This window comes from Cicer arietinum, chromosome 7 (assembly GCF_000331145.2).
Source record: "Cicer arietinum cultivar CDC Frontier isolate Library 1 chromosome 7, Cicar.CDCFrontier_v2.0, whole genome shotgun sequence".
NCBI classification, from domain to species: Eukaryota; Viridiplantae; Streptophyta; class Magnoliopsida; order Fabales; family Fabaceae; genus Cicer; species Cicer arietinum.
The window spans coordinates 41,819,014-41,834,462 of NC_021166.2; the positions used below are offsets into that span (position 1 = coordinate 41,819,014).

The 15,449-nt window shown below is 33.2% G+C and overlaps 1 pseudogene; it reads right to left on the bottom strand.

Moving 5' to 3' along the window:
• Window positions 1-567: 567 nt before the first annotated feature.
• LOC140918795 (uncharacterized) lies at window positions 568-3,219 on the bottom strand (annotated as a pseudogene).
• Window positions 3,220-15,449: the final 12,230 nt, after the last annotated feature.

Consider the following 15,449-nt stretch of genomic DNA (forward strand, 5'->3'; position numbering starts at 1 on the left):
GCAAATTTGACAGTGAAAGAGATATCCACTTCAATCCCATTTTAAGAGATCACATGTCCCAAAAATATGTCTTGTTCGACCATAAAATGACATTTTTCGTAATTCGGCACAAGGTTAGTTTCAATACATCTATGCAAAACTCTATCTAAATTATTCAAGCATGCATCAAATGAGGAACCATACACAATAAAATTATCCATGAAAACTTCAATTCAATTTTCTATCAAGTTAGAGAAAGTACTAATCATGCAGCGTTGGAAAGTGCCATGAGCATTGCATAGGCCAAAGGGCATCCTCCTGTAGGAAAATGTGCTAAAAGGACAAGTGAATGTAGTCTTTTCTTGACCCTCTAGTGCAATATGGATAGGAAAATAACCAGAAAAACCATTAAGAAAACAATAATGTGACTTACCAGCCAACCGTTCATGCATCTGATCAATGAATGGTAAAGGAAAATGATCTTTTCTAGTTGTCTGGTTTAGTCTCCTGTAATCGATGCATACCCTCCAGTTGTTCTGCACTCGTGTGGGGATAAGTTCATTATTTTCATTTTTAACCACTGTGAGTCTAGTTTTCTTTGGAACTACCTGCACCGGACTCACCCATTGACTATTAGAGATGGGGTATATAATGCATGCTTGCAAGAGCTTGGTCACTTCATTTTTTTACAACATCCAGAATTAAGGGTTAAAGTCGCCTTTGGGGCTGCCTGACTGATTTTACCCCGTCCTCCAGTAGTATCCTATGCATACACATGGATGGGCTAATACCAGGAATATCAGCCAAGGTCCATCCGATTGCCTTCATGTGTTTTCTCAAAATCTGCAACAACTTCTCTTCCTGTTCATCTTCAAGTTTGGCTGAAATAATCACAAGTAACTTGCCACTTCCTTCTAAATAAGCATATTTCAAATTTTTAGGAAGTGGTTTAAGCTCTATAGTCGGTGGTTGTTCAATGGAAGGTACAACACCAATGGCCGAAGCTAAGTATGCAAAATCAATTATGTTAGTAGAAATATCGATATCAGCACAATGATCAACTTGCAAGGCAGCTTCGATCTCAGCACACACAGAGCACAATTGAGTATCTATACATAATTCACAAGTATAAGTATCATCAAAACCAGACAATGAAGGAAAATCAGTGGCAAACATATCGGGGTAAGTGTCATCAACCAAATTAGCAAGCAATTCAATTTGAAAAATAGAATGCTCTTCCAAGGGGTGTTTCATAGCATCAAAGATGTTAAATTTTACAATGCTATCACCAAATTCCATGGATAGAGTTCCAACATGCACATCAATTTTTGTTCTAGCAGTTTTCAGGAATGGTCTGCCTAAGATGATAGGCATCATGTTGGACTTATTCTCCCCTTCCATGTCCATAATGTAAAAATCTGCAGGAAATATCAATTCATTAACTCGAACAAGTACATCCTCCATAAGTCCAGCGGGACGAGCATTGCTCATGTTCGCCAATTGAATGGTAACACCTGTACTCTGTAACAGTTCAAGTGTAAGAGAGTTAAAAATAGATGTAGGCATAACATTAATGGAGACTCCTAAATATAACATAACATTTTCAAATTGACTATTGCCTATGGTACATGGAGTGGAAAAAGTTCCTGGACCTTTGCATTTCTGAGGCATGGGCTGAATGAGGGCTGAAACATTTCACCCATGTTGACTCTTTCATTACTTTTTAACATTCTTTTGTGTGTGCACAAATATTTTAGAAATTTTGCATATCTTGGAATCTGTTTAATTGCTTCAAGAAGGGGAATGTTCACTCCCACCTTCTTAAATGTATCCAGGATCTCGTTGTCCCTATCTGTCTCGTCCATTTTCTTAGTCTTCACCGCCCTTTGAGGAAAAGGAAGTGGTATATTTTGCTCAACATCAACAGTTTCATATATCAAAGTATCCTCAACAACCTTGTTATTTTTCACAGCAGTTTCAAGTACCTTTGGTATTTCAACACCTTTCCCAGACCTCAATGTAATTGAACTAACATTGGGAGCATTTGGATTTACTACTGACTGTGCAGGCAATTGGTTTGACCCCTGGGTCTGCAATTGATTGATTGAAGTGGCTAGTTGACTAATCTTTGTTTCCAAATTTTGAATGGTGGAATCTGTTATTTGTTGAAATTGGAGATTCTGGACAATTATCTATTTAACGAGGTACTTTAATGAAGGTGCGTTGTTTTGCTGTTGAGAAATATTTTGCTGCTGCTGCCTAGGTTGCTGTTGTGCAGATGAATTCTCCCATCTCAAGTTGGGATGGTTTCTCCAACTAGGATTGTACCTGTTAGATGATAGATCATAGTTGGCTTGAGGATTGTATATTTTTGCTGCATATGCTTGAGGAGCATAAGCAATTGGATCTTCTTGCAATGTAGGACATGAATATGAAGGATGCTCTGGAGAAGTGCAAATACCATAGATCATTGCATGGGTTTTATCTATTGCCAATTTTTTTTACTAAAGATGTAAGTTCATCAAGTTTTCCTTCTAAATTCTTGTGGGAAGAAGCTTGAATTTCATTCACACCCTTTGTCAACACTATTGAATTGCTTCTAGTTGTAAACTGCTGAGAGTTAATGGACATGCTCTCAATCAAAGCCCTTGCTGCTTCTGGGGTCTTATCGACAAGTGTTCCCCCACTAGCAGCATCCAAAATGGTTATATCCATATATAACAAGCATTCATAAAAATATTGGATGAGCAATTGTTCAGAAATTTGGTGATGAGGACAACTTGACACTAATTTCTTGAATCTCTCCCAATACTCATGTAATGATTCCCTGTCAATTTGCCTGATGCCACATATTTCTTTTCTAATTGAAGCAGCTCTTGAGGCAGAGAATAATTTTTCTAGAAACAATATCTTGAGATCATTCCAACTTGTAACAGAACCTGGTTGAAGATAGTATAACCAGTCCTTGGCAGCATTTTGGAGTGAAAATGGGAAGGCTCTCAGCTTAATGTGGTCTTCTGTGACTCCTTGAGGCTTCATGGTAGAACACACAATATGGAATTCCTTCAAGTGTTTGTGGGGATCCTCACCTGCAAGACCATTAAACTTTAGAAGAAAGTGTATTAAACCAAATTTAAGTTCAAATGGTACAGTAACTTCAGGATATGTGATACATAATGCATTATAATTGACATTAGGTGCAACAAGTTGTCTCAAGGTTCTATTATTCGCATCAACCATATTTTGCAACAAGTTGTCAATTTCAGTATCTAACTCTAACTCGTTAACACTAGCAGCTCTATTAAGTCTACGACATAAATGAAATGTCCTATCTATTTTAGGTTCAAGAGAATGAAGATTCACATAACTAGCCCTAGTCATGCATCATCACAACAATTCTGAAAATTCCAACAATGCCCCGAACCCTAATTACCACAAAAAATTTCTAAAAATCAAGTAAAGGCAACACAATTTTTTTTTGGAATTTTTGGAGAATATGAAAATTTCAAAAAATTCAAAATAGGGTCTAAACGAAGGAATTTGGGATTTTGACTGTCGTACCCGTATAAGGAACTTATACGGACTTCTATTCCTTGATTATTTTTCTTCTGATTTTCACGTGAAATTTTGGAGCAATCCGAGACAGTCGCTTAAAAACAGGGTTAATATGATTTTTGTAAAATTATTATAAAAATCCAGATTATGAAATCTGCAATTTAGACCCAGCAAAGTTCGGAATTGGTCTTTTCTTCCAACACAAAAAATGTAGCTCAGATTGTTATCTTTCCAACGCCTACTCATATGAGCCAATCCGATATCCAGAGCTCAAGTTATGACCTATAGAGCGAGAAAGAGTCAAAATACAAATAATAAAATTAAAATGCAAATAATAAAATTATAATTCAAATTCGACCCAAAGTTTAGAAAAAAGTTAAAAATATTAATCTAAGCTATAAAGAGCTTTTAAAATACCAAACTAAAAAGATAAAAACAAGTGCCCAAATGATATGATCATCCATCTATCGTAGTGAAGAAGATTCAAAAGTATGACATGGAATGGATCAAAGCTATACATGTTGGATAAGACATGGTGAGAAAAAAAAGGGAACACTAATTTTGAGAGTGGTTTGACATATGCTTCAAATGATTTCGACACAGATACATATGAGCGGAACCGAGTTGAGGAGATTGCAAAAGAAGTTGAAGAAGATCTTAGGGATTTTCCTAAAATGTTTGAGAGTTTATTAAGTGATGCAGAGAAACCATTATATAATGGTTGTACTAAATTCACAAGATTGCCGATGATATTAAAGTTGTACAACTTAAAAGTGATTAATGGATGGTCTGATAAAAGCTACACATAATTATTAACACTCTTAAAAGATAGGTTTCCAGATGATAATGAACTTCCCAGTCGAACCTACGAGGCTAAACGTATTTTGTGCTCTATTGGTATGAGTTACAAAAGGATTCACGCATGTCCTAACGATTGCATTTTATTTCGAAACAAATATGAATTACTAAAGGCGTGCCTGAAATGCAATGTCTCTCGATATAAGAAGAAAAAATCTACTTCTGCAAAAGTCGTATGGTATTATCCTATAATACCAAGATTTAGGCGCATCTATCATTGTGAAGAAGATTCAAAACACTTGACAATGCATGCATATGAAAGAATAAGAGATGGAAAGTTTCGACACCCTACAAATTATCCATAATGGACAAAAATTGTTCACGAGTATCATGATTTCGGGAGAGAGTCAAGAAATCGACGACTAGCACTTTCTACTGATGGAATGAATCCACATGGTCTTCACAGCATCTCACGCAGCATGTGGCTTGTGATTTTATTGATTTATAACCTACCTCCATGGTTATGTATGAAGCGTAAGTTTATGATGTTGTCTCTGTTAATTTCGGGATCTAAACAACCGGGGAATGATATCGACGTAAAATTGACCCCTTTAATTGAAGATTTAAAAAATATGTGGAGACAGGTGTTGAAGTTTATGATGGATATAAGAAATAATGTTTCAATTTGAGGGCTATGTTGTTGAGCACAATTAATGATTTCCCAACATATGGTAATTTTATCAGGATATAGAATTATAGGTCAATGTGCATGTCCTATATGTGAAGAGAGTATATATTGGATGCAGTTGAAATAGTTTAAGAAGAACTTATTTCTTGGACATCGTAGATTTTTACCTTTTAGTCATCAATATCGTGGGTGGAGAAATGCATTCAATAGAAAATCAGAGGAAGGTACTGCTCCTTTAGAACCGATTGGATATCAAATATTTGAAAAAGCACAAGGTTTGACCAATAAATTTGGCAAATATTTTATGGGAGTTCTTGGTCAAATTGGGTGGAAGAAAAAGTCAATTTTATTTGAATTGCCATATTGGAAGTCATTGTATATAAGACATTTTCTCGATGTGATGCATATTGAAAAAAATATATTTGATAGTGTTATTGGTACGTTACTCAATGTTCATGGAAAGTCTAAGGATGACATCAATGCAAGATTGGATTTGGTCAATATGGGAGTAATAAATGAATTGGGTCCCGTAAAGAAAAGAAATCGCACTTATCTACCTCTAGCCGCTCAAGTTAAAAGGTTTGAAGGCCCATGAATGTCATGTTCTAATGGAGCATTTGCTACCAATAGGTATACGTTCCATTTTACTTGTAAAAGTTCGATGAACCGTAACTAAATTATGTTTCCTCTTTAGGGAAATTTGTAGTAAAGTGATCGATCATTAGAAATTACCGACATTGCAGAGGGAAGTTGTTGTTACTTTGTGTGAGCTTGAAATGTATTTCCCACCCTCGTTTTTTGATACAATGGTTCACCTTACTGTTCATCTTGTTAAGGAGACACAACTTTGTGTGTTAGCTTATATGAGATGGATGTCTCCGATAGAACGATATAAGAAAATATTAACAGGGTACGTACAAAGTAGAAATCGATCAGAAGGTTGTATTGCTGAAGGATACATTGTCGAAGAAGCTGCTGAATTTTGTATTGAATATCTATCTAATGTTTAATCCATTAGACTTTCCATGTCTCTTCATTCGGGAAGAATAACAGGAGAATGGATAGTTGGAAAGAGAGTAATGACTATATCAAGGACAAAATGGGAGCAGACACAATTTTATGTTATGCACAATGACGATGAGGTTCAATCGTATGTTACAATACACATGGATCAATTATCTAGTTTGAACATGAATATGCATCAAAATAGGATAACACGAGAGCATAATCGAAGTTTTATAACATGACTAAAAAATCACATTAACTCAAAGTTTGATATAGAGACAGTTCAACTTCGCAAAGATTGAGGTGGCTAGCAAATGATCCGAGTTTACATGTCTTTTCTTACACCGGTTATGTAATTAACGACTACACATTTTATACCAAAGAACAAGATGATCAAACCACTATGCAAAATAGCGTAGTCACTCTCGTAGCTGAAGCGATGCGTATCTCAAGTGCAAAAGAGAAAAACCCTATATATACAATCATATTTTGGGGTTATCGAACACATATGGAAATTAGATTATACAATAATTCATGTTCCCGTATTTGGTTGCAAGTGGGTCAATAATAATAATTGTGTTCGGATCGATGAGTCAGGGTTCTTGTTTGTCGATTTTAATAAGGTGAAATACAAAGATGAGCCTTTTATTTTAGCGTCGCAAGCTCAACACGTGTTTTATGTCACTGATCTTGTTGATTATAAATGGTCTATTATCCTATCGACCAATAAAATAAGTGATGATAACAATAATAATGAATATATTGGTAATGATCTTTTCTTTGCGACATCACAACCACGTGAAATTGATTTAACTGATGTTGGTTTATATCTTAAAGATGATCATGATGAGGAAATTTGAATTAATCCATCGTTTCGTATCGTTAAGGGACAAACAAGCCAGAAAAAGAAAAAGGGAATCTTAAAGTGTTTAAGTGTTTTATATAAGCCATGTAATCTGAACTCATCATGTAATTTGTACTAAGTTCATGTAACTTGAACTTCCAAAACTAATTTCATGTAATTTATACTTAGCAATATGTTTGACCTGCCAAAACTGAGCATTTAGCATTTAGCTTGAACTGTATTTGATTTTTTGCTTATACTGAACTTGAACTTGAAAAAGCTATGTTTGTATGGGCATTTTCCTTGATCTTGAATTGATCCCAATATGAACAGATCATGTAATTTAGCATTTAGCATTGATATATAGGTATTTAAATAATTATTTGGAAAAAAAAAATCCAAATATAGGTATTTTACAAAAAATCGAACTAAAATGGTAATTTAACATTTAGCATTGATATATATAGGTATTTAAATAATTATTTAGCATTTTACAGAATACTGAACTGAAATTGTAATTTATTATATTTAACTTGAACTTAACATAAAATTGTAATTTTACAGCATTTTATATCCATAAGCACTTTAAAAAGCTTTTAAAAATTAAATTACAATCATTTACAAGCTTTTGTTCTATAAGCGCTGTAAAAGGCTTTAAAAAATTAAATTACAAATAATTTACAGGGCTTGTTTTATAAGCGCTGTAACATGCTCATATAGCGCCTTTTATACAGTCTCTCTATAAGCGATGTAAAAGGGTTTTTAAGTAAACTGATAATAAGAAACCACTTCATTTTCCTCTTCATTACGTACTCTCTCTACAAACTTGGAAGTGCGAAACCTCCACATTTTCCTCTTCATTACTTAATCTCCATCTTCGTCACTCTTCATACGAACCCTACTGACCCTCTTCTCCCTAGTGGGAACCCTCTTCACTACTATCCCTACAAACCCTCTCCATACGAATCCTACTACAAACTCTTCAAACAAGTGCGACCTCTTCTCGTTGTTCCATGTCATTTCTACTTAAGCAAAGTCGTAACCCTAAACTCAGTGATTGTTGTTGTCAAGTATTGTATTTATTAATTTGTTGTTGTCACTAAACTGCATGTTGAACTTATACTGCTACATAGACTACTACATGTTGAACTTATACTAAACTTATAATTATATTGTGTGAAATGTGTAGATAAATGGATTCCAATAAATAATTTAGATCGTCAAAATGATGAAGTTATTAATACTAAGAGTTATGAAAACAAATTTAAACGTGGGACAACTATTATGCAAAATGTCATCAAAGAAAGAAGTAATGGAATTAAATTTGAGGTATACTGTACTATGTTTAGAATTTATTTGTTTTATCTTTTTTGAAAGCATGCACTTACTCTATGAGTTTATTAGGAGGGATGAAATCAAAGTGGTCAGCCAATTGAGCCCAACAGTTCAATGATGGTAAGTTAAATTGGTGCAGTTGTTCGTCAAAATATCCCAATAACAATTGATGATTGGAGAGATAAAGCTTTGAAGGATACTAAAGATATATTGTGGAATGATATATAAGTAACTTTTTTACTCCACCTTTTTGTTACTTAGAACTTTTTCCATTGAAATACTTTAACTCAAACTCTATCTTTATTTGGTTTGCAGTTGGCTTTTAACATTGATGATGTGTGAAAAAATTATGTGCTTAGAGTTGCAGAAAAAATACACGGAGGATTTAGATCTCATTTGTCAAATTGCTACTTCAGATATCGTGATGGAAATTTGAATGTTGGAGCTCCGAAAATATACAAACACCACATATCAAATGAAGAGTGGAGCGCTTTTGTAGCTAAACATGAAGACCATGCTTTTGTGGTAATATTAATTTATTAACATGTGTGTTTTATTTATATTTATAGCATATTTTTTTTACATGGTCGTTATTTTATTTTTATTTTTATTTTTATATAGAGTATAACTACAACAAATCGTGAGATAGCAAAAAATCCAATGCATCCATACAAAAAATCGCATATGGGGTATGTTCTACTTAAGCAAAGTCGTAACCCTAAACTCAGTGATTGTTGTTGTCAAGTATTGTATTTATTAATTTGTTGTTGTCACTAAACTGCATGTTGAACTTATACTGCTACATAGACTACTACATGTTGAACTTATACTAAACTTATAATTATATTGTGTGAAATGTGTAGATAAATGGATTCCAATAAATAATTTAGATCGTCAAAATGATGAAGTTATTAATACTAAGAGTTATGAAAACAAATTTAAACGTGGGACAACTATTATGCAAAATGTCATCAAAGAAAGAAGTAATGGAATTAAATTTGAGGTATACTGTACTATGTTTAGAATTTATTTGTTTTATCTTTTTTGAAAGCATGCACTTACTCTATGAGTTTATTAGGAGGGATGAAATCAAAGTGGTCAGCCAATTGAGCCCAACAGTTCAATGATGGTAAGTTAAATTGGTGCAGTTGTTCGTCAAAATATCCCAATAACAATTGATGATTGGAGAGATAAAGCTTTGAAGGATACTAAAGATATATTGTGGAATGATATATAAGTAACTTTTTTACTCCACCTTTTTGTTACTTAGAACTTTTTCCATTGAAATACTTTAACTCAAACTCTATCTTTATTTGGTTTGCAGTTGGCTTTTAACATTGATGATGTGTGAAAAAATTATGTGCTTAGAGTTGCAGAAAAAATACACGGAGGATTTAGATCTCATTTGTCAAATTGCTACTTCAGATATCGTGATGGAAATTTGAATGTTGGAGCTCCGAAAATATACAAACACCACATATCAAATGAAGAGTGGAGCGCTTTTGTAGCTAAACATGAAGACCATGCTTTTGTGGTAATATTAATTTATTAACATGTGTGTTTTATTTATATTTATAGCATATTTTTTTTACATGGTCGTTATTTTATTTTTATTTTTATTTTTATATAGAGTATAACTACAACAAATCGTGAGATAGCAAAAAATCCAATGCATCCATACAAAAAATCGCATATGGGGTATGCATGTTTAGAGCAAAAAATTGTAAGTAAACATCACTTTTATACAATGTGGTAGATTATAAACTATAGATTCTAACTAATATTTTGTTTATATCTTAACAAATAGCTTTAAGAGACAAAATCCGATCAACCATTAGGTCGTCATATTTTGTCGAAGGAGGCTCGTTTGAATAAGGATGGAATAGTTGATAATGAAAATGTTCAACAAGTGATATTACAATGTGTAAGTATATTATCACTTTAATATTTTTTAATATTGTCTTTTAAAAATGATATTTAACTTATCTTTTTAATACTACATGTATTTTAGGAGAATCTAGAACAATGTTATGAAAATCCAGAGGATAATAGACAAGTTAGTTGCAGGGACATACTTTTTAAGGTATTTAATGTTCCTGAATATTCAGGTTGTGTGAGGGGTAAAGGATTTGGCGTAACTCCAAAAAGCTATTTAATGTTACTTTTTGGAGTTACACCAAATCATTTACCCTTCACACAACCTCATATTCTGAATTTAGTTGTAATTGATGTCTTGAAAAAAAAATGGCAACCTCTAACCTTAGAAATGTTGTTAGGGCTGCCAATTTTAAGGAATGTATTCAATTTTCTTGAATATGTTTTAAAACATTGGTATCTCTTGATGTTTCAACTCGTTGGAACTCAACCTACTTGATGCTTGAGGCTATGGAGAAGTTTCAAGTAACATTTGAAAAACCTGAGGTGCAGATTCAAGTTATAAGGATTTCTTTAGAGTTGCTCGTCCCCAAACAAATTCTGATTGGGATACAACTAGGGCATTTGAGACTTTTTTGAAGTTATTTTATTTTCTCTGCTTGATCACCATATAATTAAACATAGGTATTATTTAATTATTGGAAAATAAATTATAATAACCAATATATTAGCATTTGTCTAATAAATTAATGTTCTACATTCTATGAGTAACAAGCCTGATCACCTAAGTAATTATGGTTTGTTTTAAAAAAATTGATTTTGAGTCAATGAATTGGTCTTAGTTTAGTCTGTTAATTTGACGTAATCAAATAAGTTAGTTGTTAAAATAGTGAATCATAATTATATAGTGAAAATGAGGTGATTCAAATCCCTAATCATTTTTCTCATAATATCTATCTTGTTAATTTTATTTCGTTTGTACTCAAGCAACCCATTAAAAATCTTTTACTCACCTAAGTGTATTTTGTTGTGTAATTAAATTTAACATAATCCTTGTGGAGATGATCTTCTTAATTTTTTAACACAATCCCTTGGTATCCTTGCCAAAGAGTTGTCAAGTATAAAACAAAAAATTTAAAGGGTTAAGAGATAGAAAAAATCACAATGAAATTTTTATACAGGTTCCTCTACTTCGTTCTCGCATATATAGTACATCCAATCTCCATTCAAACAATTTGGAGTTTCTTTCTTTATTATGATTGAATGTTTACAAGATCCATCTTCCATTGTTACAAGGCTTGTACGCCAACCCTTTCTTCTCTAAGCACTTAGAACCAAATTTCTTGAAACACTCTTCTAGATAAAATCTAAACCACAATCTCTAAGATGAAGACAACCCCTCAATTCTTGCAAGATAGAAACTTAGAGTTAATCTGACTTTAGACTCCAAAGAAAGTCCCTCTTCAAATCTTAAATGTGCCACCAATCGATATCTCCTTGATTGTTCACGTTAGGAACAATCACCCAAATAATAGATACCTCACTTTTGTGTTTCTCACTCAATGATTCAGAAATTTTTTTTAATCTAGATTATGATCTTGAGTGCATGAAAAATGATGAATAAGTGAAAGTGCTTTTAGGAACGATGAAGGTTCAGAGTAGTATATGAAGAGACACGAGTTAGAGTCAGAGTACAATGCATCCTAACTGATATAACAAGTTTGTAACTATCAGAAATTGATTATGTAGATAGTGTGAATTGACTTACAAGGCTTCGAGTCGATTCACAAGTTCTTGAAAGTTCACAATTTAATCCTAAATCAATTTAAGTTGATTTATAGGAATCTAAGTCAACTTACAAAACCTCATAGAATTGTGTGAGATTCATAGCTTTGGTGAGTCGATTATCAAGGTTTGGAACTTTAGAATGAGTTTATGACCTCTAGAAATCAATTTACAAACATGTGATTTGATTTACAAAGATAAAAATCACCTTAGGAAAGATTTTTAATGCATTTCAAAGTGTACCAATATGTTCCTATCGTGCAACTAAAGTTATGCATGATAAAATAAAATTTTCATGATACTTTTTCTAATTCAATTGTATTTATGAATGTTGAGAATTAGATAATCAACAAAGGTTTAAAAATCAACAAATAATCTAACTAAATAAACTTAGTTTTGTATAATACTTACAATTATATACTCCTTCATTTTTATGATGGCAAAACTTTGTCAAGACCTTGTTAATAAACTTCTCAATGTAGTTGAATAGGAAATGTTCCCCCTAAATTTGTGCCGTTAGTGTGAATGCATTGCGCTAAAGCTTTGTTTGACAATTGAGACAAATTTTGCACTTTGTTCTCCTCTTATGATATTATCAAAAAGAAAGCAATACCACCAAATTAGCAATATCAAAATGTCCACATGTAATAAAAATGACCAAAACCTAGATGATGCATCCATGTAATCCATGACTGCGCAAAATATGAATCACAACATATATGGCATACCTATGGTATTTTGGCAAACAAAACAAAGCAATAAAGGACCATAATATTGATTATCTAAACATAGAAATGCATCAAGACCTTGAAAGTTCAACCATTCATTCATTTAAATTTCTTGTACTAAGAGTTGTTTCGAAGGCGAGGTTTGTGATGAATGAGGGGTTATGTGCATGTTCCCAAAAAATAAAGTTTCAATTTTCAGTTCAAATTTAATCTCTAAGTCAATTCACAGCACGACTTACAGGGCCAACTGTAAAAAAAATTGAATATTGAAGGCTAGTGTGTTGATTTACCACGATGTAAGTCGACTTACACTGTTAAAACTCAATAAAAACATGAAATTGAGTATACTTATTGATACAAGTCTCTTGACACTTGATTAGTAATCTTGCGACACTTTGATATTACGTAAACACTCGCAAAAATATTCTTTTTTCTTATTTTAGAAAAAGTGTTAAATGATGGGGAAAATAAGTCCGATTACCTATTTTTTATGAAGCTAACTGTTGTTGTATACCCATCTCAGCTAAACTAGACGAGCATTCATACCTTCTTTTGTCATGGCTTAAATCTTGAAAAGCATTATGAGTACACTATCACACACTTTTTTTTCACATGCATCACATCAGTACAATGTCTACCATCAAGGTTAGACCAATATGAAAGATTAAAGAACACCGACCTCTTTTTCCATATATTTTTGGAAGCATCATTCTTTCGGTATTTTTCAAAAGATAACATTAACGTATTGTTTCGTTGATAAACTTCATCTTCATTAAGGGCTTTGGAGTGTAACACCCCGTTTTTCGAAGCGAGGGTATATATTTTTTTTTTCAAAAGAATTTAAAATAAAGCAGAGAAATAAATGAAGAAATGCCTTTGGATAAATAATTGTGTCATTATAATTTACAAGCAGCGAAAAAGTTACTCCAATTATAAATCCAAACCATTTACCCAACAACAAATGGTACATGTAACCCATCGAAAATAACATGTCAAGCTGACAATATTAGTATAGGTACAGTCTTCCATTTTAAAATAAATGCAATACAAGAGAAAGACATCTGATCCCTCTATGTCAACCTAATCTGATCATTTTACAACACAACTAAACACCCGGAGTGACCTCCACGCGCCCCGTGAGATTCTCCTAACGTAGCTGCAGTCAAGCGTTCCCATCTCCATTCCCGTCCGTAGGGTACGAATCGGTAGGATCGTCCTGACTCTCATCTGAGGGCAAAGCCCAAATTTCCACAATAATTGTAAAGGTCACCAACCGAAAATAACAGTTAACACATAACATTTAAGTTTTAAATGCTAAAAATAACTTTTCAGCTAAGCATGCACCTTATCAGGATTTTCAATATGCGAAAAGTTCATACAATACTTTGCCAGTTAAAATGAAAGTAAACTGAGGTTCTCAATCCCCTAATTATAACATAACAAATCAAGACATGGATAGTTTCATGAGCAAACAGTCATACAACTAAAACTGAGGATTTTCACTGAGCCAATCGATTAGGCAATCGATTGGGGTGAAGGATTTTGATGAAACAGAATCCTGGGCTGAAATCAATCGATTGGGAAATCGATTGAGTGAGTACTGAGCCCCTGACTTAATACCAATCGATTTCCAAATCGATTTCCTGAAGGTTTTTAGTGAAATTTTGAACTCTGGCTTGATTCAATCGATTGGGCAATCGATTGACAGGATAGCTGAGCCCCTGACTTAATGGCCAATCGATTTCCAAATCGATTTGGTCGAATATGGATGAGTCCCTGACTTAAGGCCCAGTCGATTGGGCAATCGATTTCTTAAAGGATTTTTGAAAACTGATTACGAAATCGATTGGCTAATCGATTTTGTCAATTTGGCCAAGTCCCTGTTTACCCATCCAATCGATTGGGAAATCGATTTCCCTGTGTATTCTTTCAAAAATTCATAACTAACTCAATCACATCCATACATAATCTCATATCCTAACGCTTAGCACTGATAACGCAATCGCTACAACATCATTAGTTTCGAAATAGTATTGCAAGCAAGCATGTTATCACCAAATTCCAAAACATCACACTTAACATTTTTAACACAATTAATACAACATCATGGGTTTTGAAATGGTATTACAAGCAAACATGTTATCACCGAATTCCAAAACATAACACTCATAACACAATTAATACACATGCCAAGTGAACCAACAATTCACAATTTAACAGGGTGTAGTCTCTCACGGACAAACACCTGTGCAGTCTCTCACGGACAAACACAATTCCCTCAGGAACGTAAGTCGTAAACGTACTACCTATCACGGGTCCGTACCGTTTACCGAGGTGCCACCTATCCCGGGTCTGCACAACTTACCAAACGTAAATCGTAAACGTACTGCCTATCACGGGCCCGTACCGTTTACCAAGGTGCCAGCTATCACGGGTCTGCACGATTTACCAAAACAGAAATAAGTAAACGAGACATTAAGAGATTCCCCATTCTTAGAGCATCTACAACGGTGAATTCAATATGGGTTCTTTAGATGGGGTCCACTGTGCCACATCATCTTGAAGCAATTCATTCATTTTCTACTCCAACGGTGAACTCAACGTGATTCAAGTTCTACTATGCCACATCACCCTAAATCAACTCATTCATTCTTTACGGTTTAACTTTTAAAAAATCATATTATATTCTATTACTTTAATTTATATATTAATATTTAATTTTATTATAACTTAAAATATTAATTTAAATATTTTGATTAATATTATTATACATTATTTTAATTTAAAATTAAAATAAAATTTAAATTTAAAATTTAAATTTAAAATTTAAATTTAAAATTTAAATTTAAAATTTAAA